Source organism: Diceros bicornis, chromosome 14 (genome assembly GCF_020826845.1).
Source record: "Diceros bicornis minor isolate mBicDic1 chromosome 14, mDicBic1.mat.cur, whole genome shotgun sequence".
Classification (NCBI taxonomy): Eukaryota; Metazoa; Chordata; class Mammalia; order Perissodactyla; family Rhinocerotidae; genus Diceros; species Diceros bicornis.
In genome coordinates, this window is record NC_080753.1 from 23426186 (window position 1) to 23451183 (window position 24998).

Consider the following 24998-nt stretch of genomic DNA (forward strand, 5'->3'; position numbering starts at 1 on the left):
CTTCGTCTCCGTTTGCGGGTGCCTGGCAGGACGCAGACTCTGGGTTTGAATCCTAACACTCGCCAGCCGTGGGACGTCTGGCACATTACCCAACCTTACTGTGCCTCAGTTTCCTCTTTTGTGGAACTGGGGTGGGATTGAAAGCAGGGGAAAACATGAGCTAAAATACACAAAGGATCTGTCACGGTGCCAGACGTATAGTAAGAGGTCAAGAAACAGCGCCTAATGTTGTTGATTTCCTGCCAAGCGCGTGGAGCGCCCAGAAGGCAGAAGTCTGGGAACCTGCGCTGCGCCTGTCCTGCAGCGCGCGCCTGAGCCTGGGAGCGCGCCCGCCCCTCACCCAGGGCACGGGGGGCGGGGTCTGTGGGCGGGGGGCGCGGCGCCGGGTGAGCCGCGGGGCCGCGCCAGGAGGAGTCGGGGCCCAAACCTTAGCTGAGCGGAGCGCCCAGCCCCTTTGTTTCCCCCGCCCCCTCCTCCCCACTTCCTGCCCAGCTTTAAACTCCGGATCGGCGGCGCGGCGCGGACTTTGTAAACACGCCGCGCCCGCGGGGGCGGAGACTGGTTCGGTTTGGGCGTCTGCAGGAGGGGTCCACGCCCCCCCAACCCCCGCGGCTGGAAGTTGCGACCCCCCTCCCCCACCTTCCCAAAGACAGAAGCCAGAGGCGGCAGGAGAAAGTGCGGCCACAGTCGGTGCTCTGGTGGACTCACCTGCCAAGGAGGTAGGCTTGAGGGCTGGAGAAACCAAGATAGAGGGAGTGTCAGCATCTCCCTCTTTCTCTGGGGCCTCCAAGCTCAGGCTGGGTACCCGGGGTAGGGGGTCACCGCGCCTTATCACCTCCCCGTTGTCACCCAAAGCTCGGCTCACTTTCTCTCTGAGTGAGCTGTTCTGCACGTAGCTGAAGGGCAGAGAAGCCCCTCAAAGCCCTGAGCCCTCTATGTCCCCACAGCCTCCCTCCAAGCTGACCTGGAAGCCCAGTGGCTTCACTGGGCTGTCGTCGTTCTTCATACCTCAGATACAGGGGTGGGAGGCAAGTAGGAGGGCAGAACCAGTGTGGAGAGAGACCCTTCAGGTCCTCCTGCCAGCCAGGGCAGAAGGAGGAGGCCAGAGTACAGGACTGGAAGGAGAGACCCCTCACTGTTCGTCCCTCTGGTGTCTGATGGGTACACAAGTGACGGGCTTAGCCTCTTCTGTGTCTTTTGTGTCAGCGAGAGGAATAACGGAAGAAATTGGTTGCTGCTACTAAGGGAGCATTAATGTATTCATTTTCAGACATTAATTGGGCACTTACTATGTGTCTGGGATGGTGTGGGATGCTGAGGGTGCAATGATGTTAGTCATCCACAGTTAGTGTGTGTCATAGACCGACAGAGATAAGGTGCCAAGTTGGAGTGGCTGGGAATGCTTCAGAGAGAAGAGGACGTTTGAGTTGTCTTCTGAATGATGCAAGTCACCAGGCAGAGAAGTGGTGGGAAGTCATTGGGAGCACTTTTTCGTTCTCCAGAGCTGTACTCATGCCTGACAGTGGTGTGGGGCATTAGGTACAATGAGGACTCAGATGCAGTTCCTGCTCTCTCTAACCCACTGCCTGGGCATGAGGAAGAGGTGGGAATGAACAGGATGAATTCAGGGAAAGGCAGGTTTCTAGGCTGATCCCTAAGAACCCAGAAATTCCCAGTTGGGTGCAGCTGGAAGGGTCCACCTGGGGGTGATGCAACAGTCCACACAATCTTGGGGCACCCACGCCCATCTCTGGACTCTAGGACTGTTTCCTCTAACAAATCCTTGCTCTCTGCCTCCCACTCAGTTCTCTTTGAGACCAGACTTGGGTGAAGAGAACTGGAGCTCCCACTGCTTTCCTGCAGAGTGTTCTGCTCTTTCAGTTTCTGGGCTCCTGGGAGAGGTGACGGGCACAACACCTGTTTGCTGTGGCCATACTCTGTCTGCACAGGCTAGATGTGGGGGATGTAATGGCAAACGAGTCAGAGCTTCTATCCCCCTGGAATTTAGAATCAAAAGCGTTTCTGAGGATTCCAGCAGGATCCCAGTCTATGCCCAGTCGTTGAGACCATGACCTCCATGGTCCCAAGCGCCTTCTCTTTCCTGTTTCCCTCCCTCAAGGGTTCAGAATATTAGCTGACACTTATATATAGCACTGGCAGGTACTATTCTCAATGTTTTAGGTGTAATGTCTCATTTAATCCTCTCAATGGTCCTATGAGGTAAGCACTAGGATTATGTGCATTTTATAGATGAGGAAGCTCAGGCACAGAGGAGATATGTAATTTTCCTAAAGAGGACACCAGAAATAAATGGCAGAGCTGGGATTTAAACCCAAGTCACTTGACTTAGAAGGCCCTGTTCTTAACCAAAGGCTAGCCTGCCTCCTGGACTGACCACATAGAATGTGCACTTGAGCCAGGGGCTTAGGAGTCCCTGAAAGGGAGTCCCTGGTCCTTTATCTTGAGTGATACAGAGGAGAGCAATCTGTTAGCTGAGCGCGGGTTTGCAGGGAGCCCCAGCAGGCCTGGGGGCCCTAGGGTTATGGTGATTGCACAGAGCTTATATGCTGTCTAATGGCGTGTGTGTGTGTGTGTGTGTGTGTGTGTGTGTGTGTGTCTGAGTAAGCCTCACTGACCAAGAGGAACAAACCAAGGTTTGATGCAAGAACGAACACAGCATGGATGTATTGTGCCAGAATCTGGGGATGTGGGAAACCAAGACACCTCTTTTGTTGGAAATCTTTAAGAATAGCGTGGACCCTCGTATTCTAGATTCCAAAAGGAACAGTCCAACTTGGTAGCTAAGTAAGGAAGATGCGGGGGGAGGAGTGGAAGCAATCTTGAGATGCTCACTTCTCTTCCCCACAGCTGCTGCATCCCAAAGCTGCCTCTGTGCATCTGACCCCATCCCTCCAGGCAGGCTGGGACAATGCCCATGGTGTGAGCCAGGCCACAGGGCAGAGGTTCCATGGGAACCCATTTTTCCATTACCTTTCTGAAACTCTAGGTTTCTCACAAGAGCCCTCTGCACAGATCTGGGGAGGCTCTGGGGCAGTCCCTCTCTGCCAGCAATCAAACCGCCTCGTGCCTCTGTCTTTGAGAGAGGGGTGTGTGTTGGGGGGATGGGTATTGATGCAGGGAGTGAAGGGCAGAGGTGGCCACACTGAGATACAGATAAGCAGGATGTACCGACCTCCAGGCTGCTCCCCTGCCACCCCCCGGCCCTGCCCCCCCGCTTCCTCTCTCAGCTTAGGGTGGGGTGCGGTGGAACCCTTGGCATGCTCCGGCCCCCTGCCCCAGGCGCTCTCTTGGCTGGGGAGAACAGGTTGTACTCTTGAGAAAACCACAAGAGGAAGTTTAGGGAGGGCTGGGGGTGGGGAAAGTTCTGGGGCCCCTGCCAAGTTTCCCTTTCTCTGCTGAGCGGTGATAGGTGTGTTTATTTTGGTGTGTTTCTCTTGCCCTCAAAGACATTTAAACTTTAAACTCTTGAGTTTCAAAGTGCTGTCAAGGCCTGCCCCATTACTGCAGGGGGCCAGAGACACTGTGGAAATGGGATTGGAACAAGGTGCCCATTTGTTGATTTCACCCACCTGGGATTTGTGCTGGGTGGGAAAGGCTGACTAACCCCAGAAAGTCTCTTTTTCTCTCTCTGCCCTTTCGCCTTTCTCTTCCTGCAAGCACTCCCTACAGCCCTTAATCCAGAGGAATGTGGTTATAATGACCGCTTAGGAGCTGAATGGTGTTGTCAGGAGCAACACATGTTGCTAAGTATTTTACCTGCCTTATCTCACTTAATATTCACCACAACTCCAGGTAGTAAATACCGCTATCCTTCATTTACAACGAGGAAACAGGCTCAGAAAGGCTAAGAAACTTGGCTGAGGTCACACAGCTAGTAAGTGGCAGAGCTCAGATTTGAACACTGGTTTGTCTGATTTCAAAGCCAGTGCTCCTGATGTCTAAATGAACCCCCAGATCGGAGCATCAACTTCCCCAACATATCACACCCTGAACAGTAGGGAGGTTGAGATCCAAAGGTGTTTTAAAAATGATGCTGCTAGTGTGGGGAGGGGATGGCTTGAGTACAGAATTAGCAGGGATTCCTTGGAAGCTAATATATTTTAAAGGGATAACTGAGTGAGAAAAAGATGCAGTGGGTGAAAGATTGAAGTCAGACTCTGGCAGCTTGAAGCAAATGGGGAGAAAATTCAAGAGGAATATTATAACTGTGTTCAAATATTTGAAAGGTTGCCTCTGAAAGCCCTCAGGCAGGGGGTAGGGGCACTGGTGGAGGCAGATTTCCAAAAAGTCTAAGAACTTTCTAACAAATAATTGCCTGATCCCCTTCAGAAGAAGTGAGTCCTCATCTAGGGGAGTCTAGAGCACGTGTTTAGCAGGGGCTTCTGCTAGCAAGAAGACCGCAAAGCCCCTTCCATCTCCCAACCTCCCCGTGTGATTATTCACCTGCGTCCTCCTTCCAGGTCATCCCCTTGCTCCTCGGCACTCCCTGGCCTATGGTGGTCCCTGTCTGTCCACCAGGTGGGGCTGTTGCCCAGTGTGTCGCTCCAGGGCTGCTGGATTGGGTGAACAGCGCCATCTGTCTTTCAGCTGCCAGCTGGTTTCACGGGGCCTCTTCCCCACCCCATCCCCAGCTATCTACACGCCAGGGCCTGGAGCGCCACTTTTGACCCAGCACAGCTCCCATAAAATGCGCTCCGGGTCTCCTCTGGGCTCAGTCCAGAACATGCCAGAACATGCTGGCCTCTGCCCCTGGGGCAGGCTCCCTTCTCCAGGTCAGGGATCCCCTCCCTCCCACGCCTTCTCTTTCCCCTCCCTGACCTTACTTTGCCCTTGGGATAGAAGAACCCATATATTGGGAGCACAGGGCAAGGCCAGCAGCCCTCATGGGCATGGCAGGGTACCTAATGTGGCACGGCCTTTCATACCCTTCAAAGGCATGACACCTATGTCATCTCCTTTAAGGGGCCTCAGAAGCCACACCTCTCTGAAACTATTTACCCTCAGCGGCCTGACCAGTTCCCCCACCCTGGTTGAAATTCCCCAGGATCAGCCACTCCTAAGGTGAGAGAGCAGGGGCCCAGGCATTGTCTGTAAGAAGGAGGGGGACGAGGGTGGCTTGGTGCCTTGTTTGTCAGCCCAGATCTGCTTGCTGCCACCCCCAGACCCTTAGAAAGGCACAGAGCCACTGGGGCCCCAGGGACACAGCAGGCAGGGCCCAGCTTGAGCAAGGACAGAGAGCGCAGTTACAAGCCCTGTAGCCAGAGGGCAACGTGGAGGGCAGGCCCAGAGAAAGAGGCCATAGCTAGTAGCGTTCAAGCACTTAGTAACCCATGTATGCCCAACAGCTTCATGAGGCAGGATGCCCATTTTATAGATGGGCAAGCCCAGGCACTGAGTGTTAGGCAGCTGGCTTCCATTCACACAACTCGTCAGTGGCTGAGCTGGGAGTCTGGCTTGGCCATTTGGCTGTAAAGTTTGTACACATCACCTCTAATCTGTGCTTTCTCTCGTGGAGTGGTCGAGAGAGCCCGTGCTCAGTAGAGAAACCACCCTGGTTTGCGTCCTAGCTTGCCTCCTTCCTGGCTGTGTGACACTGAGTTTCCTCGTCTGTAAAGTGGGCGTAACTGTAGTCCCTGCCTCACAGGGTCATTGTGAGGATTAACAATGGCTAATAGTTGTTGAATGCTTACTGTATGGCAGTTATTATCTTTTGTGTCCTCACAACAGCTCTATGAGGGAGGCACTATTGTGCCTTTACAGAGGGGAAACTGAGGCGCAGAGTGGTTACAGAGAAAGACGCTGAGGCTTCGGAGCCCGCACTCTGCACTTAACACACATGAAGCCCCGCCAAGTGCCAAGCACGTCATAGGTCCTTATACATGTGTCATCATCGTATCATCGTCATAATCATCTCCCAGACTGAGCTCCTCGGGCGGGCATGGGAACTATCCAAACACAAGGAGGCAGCCCTGGTTTCTTTGCTCACCATCCCATCTGTGACTTCATTTCATCCTTTTGTCTAAAATAAAAATCGGCCCCACGTTCTGGCCTGTGGTCAGACAGTTGGACAGAATCCTTGACATTGGGACTGTCCCAGAAACTCCCAGTTCTGGCCCCAGCTTTGTCTGCTCCAGCTCACCCTCCCTCCTGTTCTCAGTTCTCTTCCCTCCAGGCGGCTCCTCCTGCCCCCTCCCCTGGGGGCCCTGAGTTCTGGGAAAGGAAGCCGTAGCAGGGCCTCAGGCAGATGCAAACCTTGGGCTCTGACTTGGGCTCCAGCTGGAGGTGTTGGAGGCTGTGGGAGGAGGAGTGGACCAGCCAGCGGAAGGGAGGCTGGGGCACCGAGGGCCCCCAGGCTGCCGTCCCCAGGAAGGCATCTGTCTGGTCTGCACAGACTCTCTGCTAAGCTGTCTTTATTAAGCTCACTCTGCTGGGTACTGAGGAAGCGGCTCTGAAGGGGACCCAGGAGAGGGTTTATTCTGCTCTGGCAAGTGGATATCACAAGCTGCCTTGGAATTATGGGGGAGAGGAGTGCGTTTCTTCCCAACACCAGGCCCCTGAGAGTCAAGGCTGCCTTTTCCTTTCCTTCTAGCTCGAGTCCCTTCCTTTCAGCAGTATCTACTACAGAACCACAGACTTGGAGACTGTTCAGATGTGGAATCTATTTTCATCGCAGTGAGAGAGGATCTTGGGGTTACAAACACTCAGATGTACTGGGTGGCTGAGCATGGGCCAGGGTGTAGAACATCCTGGTTTCTCCCAGGCCCTCTCTTTTTTCCTTCCAGTCAGCTGGTACCTGCTGGTCCTAGGGTTGGCCTCCATCTTGCCTTGGAATTGCCTTGACTTCCACCTCTAGGACCAGGCTGAGTTTTTTTCTCAGGTTCGTTAGTCTCCAAGGAAACTGAGTCTTCATCTGCCTGAGCCCAGCCTCTTGGGTTCTAACTCAAAACTCTCTTTACAGCCGCTGGCTTGGTGCCTTCTGGGTGGTCCTCAGAAAGTTACTTCTTCTCTGCCTTCCCTCTGACACAGCTTCTGGAAGTCATTTTTGATATTCCTTGTAGGAATCTATTGTGTGGATTTTCTCTGAACCCTCATTTCTTCCCAGGCACATGGCAGCGAAGACGTTGGGGGTAATCATAGCGTATCTTTGCACAATAATTCCACGTGCCAGGGACTGTTGTAAGTACCTACGTACAGGATATGCCATTTGTAAATATGTAAGTTTATAATAAACGCGTATATTTATTAACTCGTTTCTTATTTCTTAACTACAAGAATCCTATGTAGTTTCCTCATTTTCTAGACAAGGCACAGAGGTTAAGTAACTTGCCCAAGGTCACTAGTCAGTATTGAGAGCCTGGTGGCTGGAAGAACTCTGACCTGAGTCAGACTTTTCAGGCACATTACGTGTGTGCGTGTGTGTGCCCCCCCACCAGGGGGAGTGTGAAACGGCCCAGGGTCCCTAGTGAGACGTCCTGAACACAGTGTCAGGACAGGTGGAACAGGCTGGTAGGCCCCTGAGCTGCCTCTGCGTGTGACGGTGTATTTGTGGTGACATGCACATCTGTGTGGAGGTGCAATGGTGTAGATACAAGTCCCCCAGGCCAGCCCAGAGCCTCTTCCATCCCTCAGTGCTCCTGGCCAGAGCTTTGAGGTTGAGTCCTAAGCCCAGCAACGTGGAAGGGAAGGAGCAAGGATGGCCCCGCCCCGCCCCAGCAGGCAGGTCAGGTGTTGCACACGACCCAGGAAGCAGGAGTGGGTGGTGGCGATGTGAGCTTTGCTAGGTGGGGCTGGGGCCCTGACCTATCTGGGAAGCCCTGGATGAATCACCCCAACCACAGCCGCCCCAACTGCAGTAGTGGTGCAAACAAGCTTTTCCTCCAGCTCCCGCTCCAACACTCATTTTCCTTTCCTTTCTCTCCCTGGGACTCAGGCTTTGGAAGGAGTGTGGCACCAGGGCAGTGGCTAAGGACATGCCTCTGGAGTTGGTAGTTAAACTGGATTCTAGTGCTGGACCTGTAACCTTCACCTTCAAGATACTGTACCCAGAAATGGGCACCAGCCCTGGCTCGGGGTGGATGCCACATACCCTGTCCAGAGGACGGGGCTGCAGAGGTCTAGGACTCCTGGGCTCACCCACCTGGTACATCCCTCCAGTGATACCTATAGGTCCCAGAGGTCTTGTCCATTCCTCATTTCCGGTAGAGCCACATTGTATGTGGTGTGGGGTTCAAAGGCAGTGGAAAAACAAAACACACGTCAAAATTACCATTAAAGTCTCCTTAAACTGCTCAGAAAACACAGTATACATAGTTTGGGCATTCTCTTCCCTCTCTGAGAATCTCCAGCATAGCCAGTTTTCATTGGGCCAAATGGCCAAGTCTTTGGTTGAACACTATGTTGAGCTTAGGTTAAGGGACCACATTGTATAAACAATCCATAGATTTTTGTGGTTCGTTGGTGTCTTCTCCAGCAGATATAATTGAATTTGTGATAGTTAGATGTGCACATCTAGGAAGTCAGTATGCATTTGCTTATGGGCTCTTATGGGCTCCCTGGGCCACAAGAAATGTTTGAGTGACAGTGCTGGGGGATCTGGAAGAAGGAGCAGTTGCTTTTGGATGGATTACCAGGAATTTCTTCTCAGAGATGCCATTTGAGAAAATAAAAGAGGAGTGGACTTGATGAGAAATTATTCAGGAGCAATTTTAAATGGTGGTTACTTTTGTACCTTTCTACTTTTGAATATCTGTTTTTTTACTGAAACCCATGTTATAGAAATAATCACTTTTCTGTTCTTATTTCTATGGCCATTATTAGGCTTAGTTATTCTTTATTATTAATTCTTTCTAAAATAATTAGTGGCTATTTCTATAATCACTATTATTTGTATAAAAATAATTATTCTTATTATGACCACTTCTTGTTTTGTTTTTTGGTGTGGAAGATTAGTGCTGAACTAACATCTGTTGCCAGTCCTCCTCTTTTTGCTGAGGAAGATTGGCCCTGGGTAACATCCGTACCTATCTTCCTCTACTTTATATGTGAGACGCCTGCCACAGCATAGCTTGACAAGCAGTGCATAGGTCCGCACCTGGGATCTGAAACTGTGAACCCTGGGCCACCGAAGCGGAGTGTGCGAACTTAACCACCACGCCACCGGGCCAGCCCCCCACTTCTTGCTTTTTTAATGGTTTAAAAACTCCAGCAACACACTGGGGCGGGGGGGAGAATGCGAAGAAGGGTAAAGAATGGAGATCCTGTGTCTGCTAAAACTGATGTCTTAGATCTAAGGCAGCAATTCTCAAACTTTCTGGTCTCGGGAGCGCTTTCCACCCTTAACCATTATTGAGGATTGCAAAGGACTTCTGTTTTTGAAGATTGTAGCTATTGACATTTAATTTCTAATGAGAAATTTTTAAAATATTTATTATTCCTTTAAAGTAACAATAAAAAACTCATTGCATGTTAACATAGCATATTTTTTATAAAATAGTAACCATATTTTCCAAAAAAAAAATTAGTTGGAAGTGTGGCCTTGTTTTATGTTTTTGCAAATCTCTTTAAGGCCTGGCTTAATAGAAGGCAGCTGGATTATCATATCTGCTTCTGCTTCAGTCTGTTGCAATATGTTGTTTTGGTTGACATATGTGAAGAAAATCTGGCCTCAGACAGATGCATTGCTGGAAAGGGAGAACCTTGCAGACTGGTCTAGAGGATGGCTGGCCTAGTGGGACACAGAACTGGAAAGAAATTTTTAGGCAATGGTGAAGAAGCCAAACCAACAGTGTTGGGTTGGTGAGTTTGGACTTTATTTACTAGGTGATGGGGAGCCATTGAAGGCTTTTGAGCAAGGAGATGGCGTGATCAGAACTGTTTTAAGGTGATTTCTAGGGCAGTAGTTGAATAATAGAATTGGCAAGAGCTTCTACACAAAACATAAAAAGGATTGAAACTAGGGTGACGCCAGTAGAAATGGAAACAAGGGGGCGAATTGGCAAAATATTTTGAAGGTAGAAGCAACAGAACTTAGTAATTATTTGGTAGGAAGGTATGAAGAATCATCTGCCCTGTGAAATTGCTCTGCCTTTCCCGTGTTAGGCACCATGCACACTTCTAAGATGAAGTATGTTGCCATATGTTGTAGCTTGCTGCTTGCATGCCTTCTCTCCTGTTAGGATACAGTGGGTGCTCAATAAATGAATAATGAGACTAATTAAGGACAACCCTAGAATATTTCAGCCTGGGTGGCTGGCAGAATATTGGTGCCATTAACAGAAATTTAAAGGCCAGGAGGAAAAGATGTCTGTTATCATTATGTATCATTAAGTAAAGGGTAGGAGGAGATGACCAACTATGAATAGAGAGAAAATAGTGGGTGGACCTTGAAATATACCATTCTCTTGGCAAGGAAGTACATTTTCCTAGGTACTAAAGATTTAGGAAGAAGTATAAAAACATTTAGGAGAGATTATCTTGTTCTTTATTCTCAAGTAACTCAAATTCAGTTAGGGCAATGTTTTTCAAAACGAGAAATGTTTTCGTTTTACACACACATACAAACACACATGTATATGTATATGTAAAACAAACCAGTTTCACTAAACAATACTTTCCCTCACTCCAGAAGAGGTACTTTTGATATTTTCTTTTTCATTCTGTTGTTTCGTTTTTAAAAAATGTTGATCATGATTAGCTTCATGACTTCATGACCCAGACAAGTGTCCTGGCTTGCCATGTGAAAACACTAAGTTGGCAAGGCTTAGTGTATTCTCAAGGTTCTGTTAGCAACGGAAACAGATTGTCCACTATAAGGCAAAGAAAATTTGTTGGAAGAAGGTCGGGATCTCACAGACTCACCAGAAAGGCTGGAAAACCAGGTTTGGAAATGGGCAGAAGCTGACAGAGTGCCCGAGGGCTGGGCAGAGGGACCTACAGGCAGATGACAGCAGCTGGCCAGTCACCTCTGCCTGACCAGGCATGGTGGGAATGGATGGGCCGGCCCCTCCGGTTTCCGTCGGGCAGGCTGAGTTTTTTTACTGAAAGCCATGTTATAGAAATAATCACTTTTTTGTTCTTATTTCTATGGCAATTGTTAGGCTTACTTATTCTTTATTATTAATTCTTTCTAAAATAATTAGTGACTATTTCTATAATCACTACTATTTGTGATTATAGAATCACTATTATTGTGATTATAGGTCAGGCAGGCTGGCTCCTGGATTTGCGCCGGGGAGAGGGAATCCCCCAAAAGGAAGTGGCAGTGCCGTTGGAAAGGGGAGTAGATGCTCAGCAGCCAAAAAGAATAGTTTACCAAAGGTACCATGACTTAGGCACATAAGATTTCTAATAGTGAGCAGTGTCCTTACGCAATAGTGGATCTGAATGGGCATGTTCTTGCCCTGCTGGTAGCCTTGTCATGTGGTCAAGCAAGCAGTTTGGCTATAAGTATCAAAATAAAATGCATCCAAAATATTCTGACCCTCTGCCTCAGTAATTCCACTTTCCCAATTTAAATTTCCTAATTTAAATAATTCTAAATGTAGAAAAAACTGTGTCCATGATGATCTTCATCAAAGTGTTATATACAGTGACAACAATTTGGAACAACGGAAATGCCTGACAAAAGAGTTAAGCAAAGTATAGTATATCTATTAAATGGAATATTAGCCATTAAAAATGTCAATTGCAAAAATATGATATCACAAAAGTTACTTATATGGTAATGTTAAGGAAAAACATCAGGATGGAAAATTGTGCATACAATATATTTACAACTATATATTTTACACACACACACGCACATACATAGAGAAAAAACTGGAAGAAAATATACCAGAATGTTAGCAGTGGTTGTTTTTTGGGTAGTAGAACTCTGGGTGATCTTTGTTTTTCTACTTTTTTTCCTTTTTCTAAATGTTCCAGTTCTGTAATAACATGAAAAATGCAAAACGAGTCATGAGTCGCGTTTCCATAAGTACACAGAAAATCAGTCTTATTATTTTCATAGCAATTTATTGGAGACAGTAGGTGCCAAGTAAGAAGTTGGCATGAGGACTGCAGTGTGTCAGCCCAGAGGAGAGCCTGGTGTGGCCTGGGAGGTGACAGCTGCCTCTGCCACAAATTCCCGACTAAGCCGGCACTATCTGCCGGCGCTTCAAGTCCTGTGGCACCAATAAAACTGAAATGTGCAGGCAACTCTGGGGTGACCAACTGAGGCTGTCGTGCCAGGTGGCGGTGGGCGTTGGCATGAGATGGCTCACTTTTGAGACCCAGTTACCCGTGGATGGGCGCAGAGCAGGTCTGAAGTGTGGAGCAGGCGTTTCTTTTGGGGGCCTGCTCTCTCCTTGTCCCTTTTAGCACCTGGAGCAGCGGGGACCTAAGGTAGTGAGAGCAGAGAGCAGGACTGTATCCCACAGTATCTGCTGTCCCCAGCTCAGCAACAGAGCAGGGGGTGGAGTCTGGATTGAGCCCCAAGATAAGGAATATGCAGCAGCTGACGGGAAGATCAAAATAAACAGCTGTGCCCCCAGGAGAATGAACTCCACATTCCATTCTCTGGGCCCACCCCCAATTCCCACTTCTCCCAAGTGCCTCCCCCCGCCCCGCATACATGCACACTCAGCATCCCCATCAGCTAGCAAGGCCTCCCCTCGGCCTTGGCTCAGCTCCCTTAGAACCTTCCCACACCCGTCCCCCTCCCTTAAGCAGAGGCTCCGGGCCGCTTTCCAGCTGTCTGGAAGGGAGTGAGTACTCAGGACAGGTGGCCGGAGGTGGATGGAGAGGGGCCTTATCCAGGGCCAGGCTCCACCTGCCAGACCGGGCCACCCTCAGACTCACACGTGGGCTACTCCAAGAAGGCCCAGGAACAGAAGAGGGCCAGGCTGTGGTGGCGACACTGGGGAAGCTGAGACAGGACCTGAGGCAGTGTGGGGTGGATGGGGAGGAGGGTGTCTGCAAACATCTGGTCAGCCCTCACTGTGGGTGGGCCTGCCCTCCAGGAACTCACAATCCAGTAGAGGAGACAGACAGCAGGTACCAGAAACGCCTCTGGAGGTGGCTTATGGCAGCTCTGGGAGGTCATTCCTCGTCATAGTGCCAAGGGGTATCCCCAGCTCCAAGGACCACCCCCGCAAGGCTCCATGTCTCTTGAGGGTTCAAGTCACTGCCTCAAACACCTCACACTCCTTTCTAGACATGCTAACCTGGGATTTAAAATCAAGGAGACAGAAGGAGCAGATATTTTCTATCTTCTGGGGCTGGGCCAACTCCTTGGGCCACCGGGAGTAGTAATTAACATCCCTTCTGCGTCACTCCCGTCCCAGTTCCAACCTGAGCAGCAAGACTCAGCTGGACCTGGGCACTGAGGGGCTTCAGGGCAGCGCTGGTTCCCACCACGAAGTACTTCCACGTCCCAAAGATGTAGGGGCTCTGGACATAACTCCTGTACTCCTGAGCTTCTACGTGGCCTCTGTCCTGGGCATACTGAGGATCAGATCAGGTGGGTGGGTGTTCGCCCCGAGGTACGTCAGGCACCTTTGCCCTTGGTGGGAGGAGGGTTGAAAGAGGAAGGTAGTGGTGGGCTCCAGAGGCTGCCTATTGGCCTGGCTGTCTGAGGGGAGGGCACCTCCATCCACCCCCAATGTCTGGTGTGGGTGTCTATGGGGGTCTCACTACCCTCCCAGTCCCTAACTGGCAACCTGGCAGGGTCCCACCTCACTGTACTTAAATGACTCCCTTGAGGTCCCCAAGGCCCTCTAATGTCTTGCATCTCCAGCAGACTGCTGGGCCTCTCCTCCCTTACATGGCCACCGCCCAGCCAGCCGACTCAGTAAATGCGTGCTAATAATAGCCAGGACTGACTACATAATTTGCAGGGCCCCTTGTTCAAAAGTTATTAAGAATTTCAAGATGATGACAGAGCATTAAACTAAGCGCGGGGCCCTTCTGAGCATGGGGCTCTGTGTGACAGCACAGGCCGCGTGCCCATGAAGCCAACCCTGGTGACAGCTAACATTTATGGAACCCTTGCTGTGTGTGCTAGGGGCTGACCATGCGAGATCTCATGCCTTCCTCTCAGCAGCCCTATTATCCCTATTGTGCAGACGAAGAAATTGAAGGACTAGACGAGCCACATAACTTGCTGAGATCCCAGCTCTTAGGGGCTGGAGCAGGGGACAGAACCCAGCCCGTGTGTCTGCAGAGCCTGGGCTCCTCACCACCACCCCGGCTGCTCCAGGCCACAGGGGTAGGGAGGTGGCCGGGTAGGGCAGCTGCTTCCCATCCCCTTCTTCTGCCCTATCAGGGGCAGGAAGGAAGATGAGGCAAGAAACAGCAGCTGACAGTGCGGCAACAATGGTAATAGTGGTGAGAGTGGCCACCCCAGACAGAAGTGCTGGGTGGGGCATGAGATGGGCGCAGGAATTGTGTGAGCTGGAGGCAGCTGATAGACTCCACAGCTGTGCCCTCCACCCTGGCACCCAGTGTGGGTATCACTGAGCCCTCTCCTCTCCTCTCCCGATATCACCTCCAGCTCTGCCTCTCTCTTCCTCTTTATGGCTGCAGTCTTTTCCCCCCACCTCTCTCCTCCTCTGCTTTCCCTGGGGAGGTCATTCAGGGCTCTCCTCCAGCTGTGTCCTCAAGATTTCTACACTTATCTGCGTAGTAATAACAGCCACGGTTTAGTGAGCACCTGCTGTGTGCCAGGCAGGCTGCTAGGGACTTAACAAGTGTATAATCTTGAATTCCCTGCACACACCTGTAAGCAATTATTATTATCTTCAATTTATACAAGAAGAAACCGAGGCCGAGAGATTTGTCCAGGGTTACAGGGCTGGGGAGTGGTGAAGAGGAGGCCTGGGCTCAGATCTGAAGCGCACGCACTTTCTGCCCCTCCTCACTGCCCTCCCCGTAGGGTGGGGTTGGCCTGACAAGGTACAGTGGTTCCCTGAGCATGGAAGGGCCTTTTCTCACAAAGGAGATAAATCGTTTGAGAAATGGTCAATTGAAGGGAAGAGTAAATCGTATATTGTGAGGGAGGGAGACCTTTACGTCCTGCCACCATTTTGCATTAGTTGGGGTGGGATTCAGGGAGTGTCTTGGAAGGCCCTCTCCAACACTTGGGAAAGCAGACCTGATGGAGTCAGGTGGTAGGGAGCTGAAGGGCTGAGGACAGGGATGAGGTGGAAGGCCCCTCCCACACACCTTACCCATCAGCGTCCGGGCCCCAAAGAATGGCTGTGGTAGGCCTTGGAGGAAGTTAGACTGCTTTCACAGAGACCCCACAATCAGGGGCTGAAACCAAATGGAAGTTTCTCACTTCTCAAGTCTGGGTGGGCGTTCTGACCTCTACAGTGTTGAGGGCCCGAGCTCCTCCCGTGATGTTGCTCCTCCGTGCCCTCGGGTGTTGAAGAAGCACACCACCACATCTCCTGGGTCTGTGACCCTGCCAGTGGGAAGGGAGAAAAGGGAGGGAGGAGGTACTGCCCTTCCTTTTCAAGACATGACCTGAAAATTGCCAGATCACTTATCTGTTTGGCCAAAAATTGGTCACCTGCCACACTTAGCTGCAAGGGAGTTTGGGGATCATGTGTGCTGGGGCTTCTAGTATGAAAGGTACAAGAAGGGGAAATGGATTCTGAGGGGCAATTAGCAATCTTTGCCACAGGATCTAGATGGGCAGGGACCCAGAGAGCCCGTGTCACGTGGGTGAGGATGGCTTTTCTATGTGAAACCTCTGAGAGGAGAAGTGTTCTCAGATGGACTTCTCTCTGGGGGAGGCCCAGGGCAGAGGGGCCAGCACTGCCTTGGCTAATGCCCTCTTCCCTGGACTGCCTCATCTCTGGTCAAAGGTAGAGGTTTGATTCTCGCCCTGACCAGAAGCCCGTTGGAGGTCCTTATGGAGCCCTTGTCCCAGGAGCACTGTAGGCTCAGGGTGAGGTTCATTGGCGAGCACCATATGCACCCCTCTGGGAGGCCTGCCGTTCTCGGATGGGGTAGAGAAGGGTCACGACCCATACCTCAGTGAGGGTGTAATCATCTTGAGCATCAGGAGGTGGAGACACCGAGAGGGTGAGAGACAGATGGAGAGTTCCAGAGCTCTCAGGACCAGTCTCAGTCTCAGAGACAGAAAGTAGGCAGAGTTGAAGCAGGAGGTCCAGCTTTGTCAAAAATGAAGGAAACGGTTCTCCTCTCTAGAGATGTGAATCTCCAGGTGGCTAGATACCGACGGGCAGTCTTCTGGGTCCAACGCTCGCTCACTCGTTTGCTCATTCATTCACTCTTTCATACATCCACTCAGTGTGTGTTTGTTGAATGCCCACCATGGATGCGCCAGGCACTGTACTCAGTGTGGGCGAAAGAGAAGAGAACAAGACAGGCCCAGTCCTTTACCTCGTGGAGCTTATAAGCCCTCTGTTTTCCCTGGTCCCCTTTCTGCCTCCCTGTGGAGGACAGACCAGGCCATGGCAGCTCTGAGAGAACCAACCTTGTGGCTCAGAGCTCAAGAGGCCCAGCGGGGGCCCATGAAAGCATGCGGCAGGCCCTCACCTCGGAGCCGGATGCCTACCATCTTGGGGTGGTGGGGCGCAGCGGGGGCTGGGGGTGGGGGCGGGGGTGCCAGTGGGGAAGGGGTGGAGCAGGCATGGAGCAGCAGTTTCACTTCTCTCTCACATACCAGGCGTGGAATCTGCCTCTTCTCAATCAGTGAGGTTTGTGACTTCTCATCTGAGTCCAGGGGAGATGTCTCCTCTCACCCCCTCCACCAGCCCTGGCTCCCTCCACCGCTCCGGTTTGGGGGGATCCCTCTCTCCCACTACCTGTGACCCCGGTTCCCCAACTGCACCTCTTTGCTCCGGGTAAGGGGGTGGTGTGGAAAGTGGAAATCTGTGTGGGGACACTTCCTCTGTGGGGCCCTTGGTCTCTGAGGCTCCTCGCTGGGCCCCTCTTGGCCGTGCAGTTCCCTAGCTAGTCCAGGAAGAGAGGCCCCATGCCCTCGCCACCTCAGACAGCTGCCCTGGCCCCTCTTTCCTCTCTTAGCACGTCCCAGACCCTCTGTCTGCGTGCGTGCATCTGCTTTTCTCGCTTGATTCCCTGAGGCGTGGCCTACTTCAGCCCTGCTTGTTCCTGCCTGAACCTCTGAGTGGCCTCCCAGTGTCCCTTCATGCTCTCTTGCTACTGAACAATGACAGTGGCCTGGCTAAGGGGAGGGACCCCTCCTCTTCAGAGGGGGTGCTGAGATCCTCACAAGATGCCATCTGTCTTCTTTCCTTTCATGTCACTGGAGGTGGCACAAACCCTTGTCTCTACCCCCCAGCAGCTGTGTGGTCCGGGTGAGTTCTTAACTCTCCACCTCTCTGTGCCTCAGTGTCCCTATCTGTACGATGAGGATAACAGTAGTACCCACCTTCCAGGGTCGTTAGGAGACCTCGTGTACACAAGTACTCAGAACGTGCCTGGCACACAACAAGTGTTAAGCTATTATTATGACACAGGTATTTGTCTTTATGATGAAAACATTGGCAAAGGTGTTAGGCCCCAACGCTGGTCTATAAACTCAGGGATCTAGGCCAAATAAGTAAATAAAACCTTCAGAGTCCCGTGCCCCCATCTGTGATTAAGAATGGTCAGTGGGAGGGCAGGGGCCCTGTCTGCATTCCATCTTTTTGGTTTTTAGTGTAGGATTTTGTACTTAGCAGGTGCTCTGTAGGTGGCGGGTGGTGGATGGATGAGTAGATGCAGACTGGCATTCACCGGTACCCAAAGATACGGCTGCCCAATTATTATAATATTGAAATACAGTCGATTCTCATTATTCACGGTAGTTATGTTCTGTAAAGTTGCTGTGAACACTGAATTAGTGAATACCTTGTTTTATGTGTGTTTCTGTTTAAAGACATCTTATTTAGTATGTATTGTTGATTCGTTAACATGGAACTTATGGCCAACGGCACTGTAACTCATACCTGCTCGAAGCTTATCTAACATGCGTATTTTCTCTGTAAGGCACGTCACAGCCCTCTTGCACTTACGAACATTGGATAGCACATCCGCCAACAGTGAAATCAACGAAAAGGCCAAAAATGCAGAAAAGGTGGCACTAAATAGACTGAAAGGATACTTGTTTGCAGCATAAGGGCTGAAATAAGAAGACAGAGCAGGCCTTGTTTGACCTCAGCTAAGAGCATGCGCGTCAGATGACTCAAATTTTTCACGGCTCTGCGCATGTCGGCAAATGACTGTGAAAACGGCATGAGTGTTGATTTAGGGGTTACAAATACATTTTAGTGAGTAGGCAAGTTTGCAAATACGGAATCCACAAGTAATGAGGGTGGACTGTACCTCCACATGGTTTGGTACATACCTCTTGCCCAGAGGTGCCCCTTGCCCCAGCCCTCCCCCTAAGATTCAGCAATCTAAGGATTGGCTGCCTGGCTCAGCAGGTGCTGCAGCACCCTGTGCCAACTCTTGGGCCGGCACCCATGCCATCTCGCTTGTTGACTCTTTTGGGTGGGTGGGTGAATTTTGCTGCCCTGGCCTGCACTAGAGGAGGGGTGAGGAAGCCTTGCTCTGCCTCCCTCCCCCTTTCTTCTACTTCCCCCACTCTCTTGAGGCCTCCTGGTGAACCAGACCCACACATGCACAAAGGGAGGTGGGTTGACACAAGCAGGCAGCCACCTGTGACTTCCCTAGGCCAAGTGCTGCATCGACACCTGGGGAAGACCCCCTGGCGGTTTGGGGAGCCTGTTTTGACCTGAGCTTTATTTACCCCCCACAAAGGAAGTAAATAAATAGCTCTTTGTGTGTCTGTGTGGATGTGCGCGTGCCAGACTGTATGTGCCTGCTGCACACCGTTAAAAACCGTGACCCAGCCCCAGAGGAAGTGGTAACAAAACGATTGTTTGTTTTATTTTCCATTTACCCTTACATCTCTTCCTCACCTCCACCCCTCTTATGTGTGCTGAAAGGCCTTCTTTGCCAGCCTGGGCTCCAATCATCTGTTCATTCATTTCTTCATTCACTTATTCTAGTGTGTACTGAACCAACATAGCGCTAGATGCTGGGGAATCTAAAGATCCTATAGAAGAAAGTGAGATGGGGAAAGGGTGCTTTGGCCTTTGAATTCAGGCCGAGATGGATTCACACACTTGGTCTGCTTACTAGCAAGATGACCATGGGCAAGTTAACTTGGGGGATCACACTGTCTCATCTCACAGGACTCTTTCAAGGATTGAAGTCGGTAGAATAGGGATTTGCTCTTGGTCAGTACTCAATGCATGTTAATTTCTTCCTTTAAAGACGTTCTCTGTACTTCGGATCAAGGTTTGCGATTTCCCCTCTGTGCCTCTTCCCTGCTCCTGTGGCTGCCTGTTACCCTAGACCTTCATGAGCGCCCACCTGGATTACTGTGCATTTCTACGGCACCACTGCTCAAAGACCGTCAGAGGCTTCCCAGGGCCTGTGAAATCAGATTCGGCTTCTCTGCTTCTCCAGCCCTTTGACTCGCAGTCAACCTTTAGAGCCCTTTTCCTGCCAACAAGAGTGCCTGATACATCCTGGGGTGGTCCTGCTTCCCTCATTTTGCTCACACTGTCCCCCTTCCTGGAATGCCCTTTATCCTCCTCCCATCCACCCTGTCTGTCCAAACTTGGCCATTCTTCAAGGCTCAGTTTAAATCCACTTGGCGGCTGCTTCCCCCACCTATCCCACCTCCTTGGGTAGCTTGTCCTACTGTATGTTACGTGTGGGTCCAGCTTATTGTCCTCATTAGGCTGTGAGCTCCTTGAGGACAGAGTCTGCTTCTTTGTCAGCCTCCACCCTTCTTTCGCTCATTCAGCCCTTATGAAGAATGGCTGTTCAGTGTCTAATGCCTTTGGGCCCCAGTCCTTGTTTCCAGCAGTGCCTGTTACTGCATATGATCCTCTCTCGATAAATGTTGGTCCAACAAATGAATGAGGGGAGACAGTGAGAACAAAGACAGCAAGTATGAAGTCTTGAGGTACAGGCTGTCTATGCTGTGGCCATTCCAAGGCAAGGAAGAATAGGGAAGTGAGGGGTGCGGGAAGGCTTCTGGGAGAGCTGAGTGGTCTTTGGAGGTGAATGGGTGGAGTCTGGAGGTTTGGGAGGTAGAGGCGAGGGCGAGGCAGGAGCCATGACCATCTTGACCAGAGCCAGGGATTCTTGCTCCCACCCCACACCACCATGCAGGTGTCCAGACCTGGGGAGTGCACCGTGGATGGAGGCTTGAACCATGTGTGTCTGTGGACAGGGTCCTGAGGACCTGAGCCACGAAGTGAAGCAAGGGAGGACAGAGAGACAGCCAAGAATCTCCTGCATGTCGGGCCAGATGCAGGCACAGAGCAGGGCTTGGGAAAGTCATGCGTTCATTCATTCATTCAGGCTTTATTTTTAAGGCTTTTTAAAAAATTATAAAATGAATACTTGCTCAGTATAAGAAATTTGGACAATATAGAAAAATAGGAAAAAGTTAGAAAAATGGTTCATAGTTCTTACCACCCGAAGACAGCCCTGGTTTACATTTTGTGTGTTTCTTTGTAGTCTCATATCTTTATTATTTAAACAGTTATTTAAATAATTGTTAATGTTTATATTTAATTTTTAAATTCAATTCATTAAATTGAATAGTAAAAAAATTATAATTATAAAAGTAAAACAAACTTTATCATTGTAAAAAGACATTACAGACAGGAAGAAAATAAAGGTACAAATTCCACCCCACCCTCCAAGTCCCATCCCCCAGGGAAAACCAGTGTTAAGGGTTGGTATGTGTCCTTCTGAACCTTTTTTCTGTGTGTATACAGTCATAGTTTTATTCTTTTAAAATAAGATCGTAGAATACTGTTCATATGCAATCATTTTTATTTTTACAAAGTTAGGATCATTTTGCATTCCCAGTGTTGCATTTCGCTTTTTCTTTTTTTTTTTTTATTTGTTTACTTTTTTGAGGAAGAGTGGCCCTGAGCTACCATCTGTTGCCAGTCTTCCTCCTTTTTTCCTTTTTTTCCCAAAGCCCCATAGATAGTTGTATGTCATAGTTGTACGTCCTTTCTAGTTTTTCTCTGTGGGATGCTGCCTCAGCATGGCTTGATGAGCTGTGCGTAGGTCCACGCCCAGGATCCGAACCGGCGAACCCCAGGCCACTGAAGCGGAGCGCACGAACCCAACTGGCCCTGCATTTCCCTTTTTTTATGTAACGTTTTTTTACGCTGTGTAAATTTACTTAAGTATCTGACATTATACAAAATGAATCCATACTATTAATGCACGATACCTTTAGAGACTGAAATTTACAACTATTTGAAAATATGGAGTAGTTTCCTGGAAAACACAAGAATATCTAATTTGTACTTTGTGTGTATGTGTGTGTGTGTGTGTGAGGCAGATCAGCCCTGAGGTAACATCCATGCTAATCCTCCTCTTTTTGCTGAGGAAGACCGGCTCTGAGCTAACATCGATTGCCAATCCTCCTCCTTTTTTTTCCCCAAAGCCCCAGTAGATAGTTGTATGTCATAGTTGCACATCCTTCTAGTTGCTGTATGTGGGACGCGGCCTCAGCATGGCCGGAGAAGCGGTGTGTCGGTGTGCGCCCAGGTTCCAAACCCGGGCCGCCAGTAGCGGAGTGCGCACACTTAACCGCTAAGCCACGGGGCTGGCCCTAATTTGTACATTTTAAAATATGACTAAAATATCTCCTTGATTAATCAAAATGATTTTTTTTTTGGTGAGGAAGATCAGCCCTGAGCTAACGTCCATGCCAATCCTCCTCTTTTTGCTGAGGAAGACTGGCCCTGAGCTAACATCTATTGCCAATCTTCCTCTTTTTTTTTTCCCTTTTTCTCCCCAAGGCCCCAGTAGATAGTTGTATGTCATAGTTGCACATCCTTCTAGTTGCTGTATGTGGGACACCACCTCAGCATGGCCGGACAAGCAGTGCGTCGGTGCGGGCCCGGGATCTAGCGGAGCGTGCGCAGTTAACCGCTAAGCCACGGGGCTGGTCCCTCAAAATGATTTTTAAAACCTTAAAATTTAATATCTAGTTAAAGTATTTTTAAAAGTAGTGGGAGATATCTTTTTTATTTTGTTTTGGTTATCTAAAACTAAAGGAAAAAGGCATTATTCTTAGATCTTTCAAGTGAAATGAAAAAGGGCCTCTCAAGTGAATATTTGTGGCTAAAATAGAAAATGCTCATTATTATTTTGGAAAAATTAAAAATTCCCAGGCCTTGACTTCTACCTACATAACATGTTAACAAACAGCTTTTTCTGACAATATATAGATTTTTGAGTGCCTGTGTAATAGTCCTCCCATGTTTTGCTCAATTGTTGCAGGATTCCCACAGATGTTTCCTAAGCTTTGTGCTAGGCCGTGAGACAAAATGCCTGCCTTCTGGAACTTCCAGGCTGGTTGGGATCCCAACACTTGAGCAGTTTCCACTTAATGTAATAAAGGGCAAGAATGGATGCTGTGCTGCATGCAATGGAAGCTTGCAAGGCGTGGGGGCTGGTGGTACAGTCAAGGAAGGCCTTGTGGAGAGGAGACATTGTTGCATTGGGTCTTGAAGGACAAGCAGGAGGTCCCAAATGCAGAGGCTATAGGACAGAAGGGAGGGGCCCCCATTAGCAATGTGACTTATTATCAGCCATCACCCCTGACTCTGGTGGTTTGTTTCTGCTTTTCCTTTGGAGGTGACAGATTCTGCGACCGAAGGCTCCAGCTGTTTATCAGGGGCCATCCCAGGCTCAGGGGCTCCCACTCCCTGCTGCAAAGGCTGTGGGGCCCTGATTAAGGAAACAGCTGAGACAAGGGACCCCGGGCAGAGGGGGCGGGGGAGAACCGGAAGGAAGGCTGCAGTGAGGAACAGAGGCGGAGAGCTGCTAGAGAGGAGCAGGGTGCAGGGTGGAGAGAGTTAGGGCGAGGGACAGGAGCAAACCTTGCCCCTTTGTGTTTCCAGGGCGTGCGCCTGCTCTCCTCCGCCTAGCAAGACGCTGCTCCATCACGGCCCTTCAGATGGCACCGCGTCTGTGACTCCATTCATTCCTCAAACATTTCCTGATGGCTCAGAATTAATTCATCTCCTTTGCTCGCTTAGCAAGTCCACCTGTTGCAGTTGCAAGAGTGTGAACTTTGGAATCAAGAATCATAGCAGCAGTAGCTAACATTTATGAAGCATTTAACGTATGCCAAGGCACTGTGATGAGTATTTGAATCTATTTTCTCCCTTAATACTTCCTAACAGTGAGGTAGGAACTATTATTATCCCCGTGTTGACGAGGAGGAAGCTGAAGGGCAAAGGTGTTAGTTAGCTTGAAGCATCACAGCAGAGGTTGAAACCCCTGAGTCTCCGTTTCCTCCTTTGTAACATACAGGAGATGAAAATAATATCTTTGTCCCAGGGTAGTTACGAGAACTAAATGAAGTCATGTATATCAAGCACCTGGTACGTCCAGTGAATGTCAACTCTCACCCTCCCCTTTATAGTTCTCACCACCACTGGATCATCATTCCTTGGGAGCTGCTAGTCAGAGTTTATACAGCGTGGTAGAGTGGTGAAGACCTTCCGTTCTGGAGCTGGACTGCCTGGGTTCAAAATCCAGGCTCAGATCCATGACCAGGCTCAGATTGTGACCTACAGCAAGTTACTTGAACCTCTTTGAGCCTCAGTTTCTTCATCTATAATCTGCAGGTGATAATGGTACTTTCCTCATAAAGTTGTTTCGGTTGTTTTAAAATGAGTGTGTATTTGCTACAGATATTAAGTAGACTAGAAACTTTCTGAGGGTGGAGTCAATTTCAGGAAGGTGTGACCTGGGGTCTCACTGCTTTAGTGAGGATGTGTGTGTCTGCATGGTCCAGATGATGTTATAGAGTCGGGACAACAAGTACCCATATATTGGAATTCTTCCCATAGTAAGAGAAATACTTGCTTATTGTAGACACTTTGAAAAATATAAAGAAGAAAATGAACCATAATTCCACTACTCAGAAAAAATCACTGTGAACATTTTAGTATATTTCTTTCCAGTCTTGTTTCTATCTAGACAGCTATCTTCCTATAATTGGGATCATATACTGTATTACAGTTTTATATCCTCCACTGACCTGATTGGATATAAGATGAACATTTTCCACTGCCATTAGAATATTTTTTGAAATAGGGTTCTTAATGGTGTTTTCTTTTGTTTTATTCCACTGATTGAAAGACTGTACGCTAAGGGAGTTGATTAATAGATTGATGCTGCTCTGGAGGGAGGGAGGTCTGTCCCATTGCATAGGTTTACCAGTGACTTGGGAGGTAACATGGGTGGCATGTGGTCAGCTGGCACCTTTGTGTCTCATCTTGGTGTCACATACATTCCTGAGTCCAGAGCAGTTGTCTGTTCATTCATTCAGCAAATATTTGTTGAGTATCTGTTATGTGCTAGGCATTGTTCTGTGTACTTGGGATACACTGGTGAACAAGACAGGCAAAAATTCCTTCCCTTGTGTAGCAAGGGGCAGAACTGGTAGGACAGACTGCAAGTAGTACACACAATAAATGAGCAAAATTATAAAGCTCGTTAAAAGGTGATAAGCACTATAGACAAAACAAAAATAAATATAGAGCTGGGTAAGGGGGGTAGTACTGTAGAGGGGGACATTTTGCAGTTTTAAATAGGATGCCCAGTGTCAGCCTCACTGAGAAGGTAGCATTTGAACAATGACTTGAAGGTGGGGAATTGACAGTGTAGCTATCTGGGGGGTGGGAAGGTGTGTCCCAGCAGAGGGAGCAGCCAAATCAAGATCCTGGGACTAGAAGCTTCCTGGCGTGTTTGAGGAATGCAGGGAGACCAGTGTGGCTGCGGTGGCGGTGGCGAGTCATTCTTGACTCTGGGAGGGAGAGCTGATATGTTGGCTTGAGAGAGCCAGGAATTCCATCTCAACAGGCTGTAACTAATGATGTAAATTTAATAGAATATAAATT

At 49.5% G+C, this 24998-nt stretch overlaps 1 protein-coding gene across 2 annotated transcripts in view; it reads left to right on the forward strand.

Annotated features, from left to right (window-relative positions):
- Positions 1-533: 533 nt before the first annotated feature.
- Positions 534-24998, forward strand: part of CCND3 (cyclin D3) — an 80992-nt gene continuing 56527 nt past the window's right edge. For both annotated transcript variants that reach the window (XM_058554402.1, XM_058554403.1), the window contains exon 1: positions 534-719. The gene's annotated coding sequence lies outside the window, so the exon portion shown is untranslated. The remainder of the gene's footprint in view (positions 720-24998) is intronic.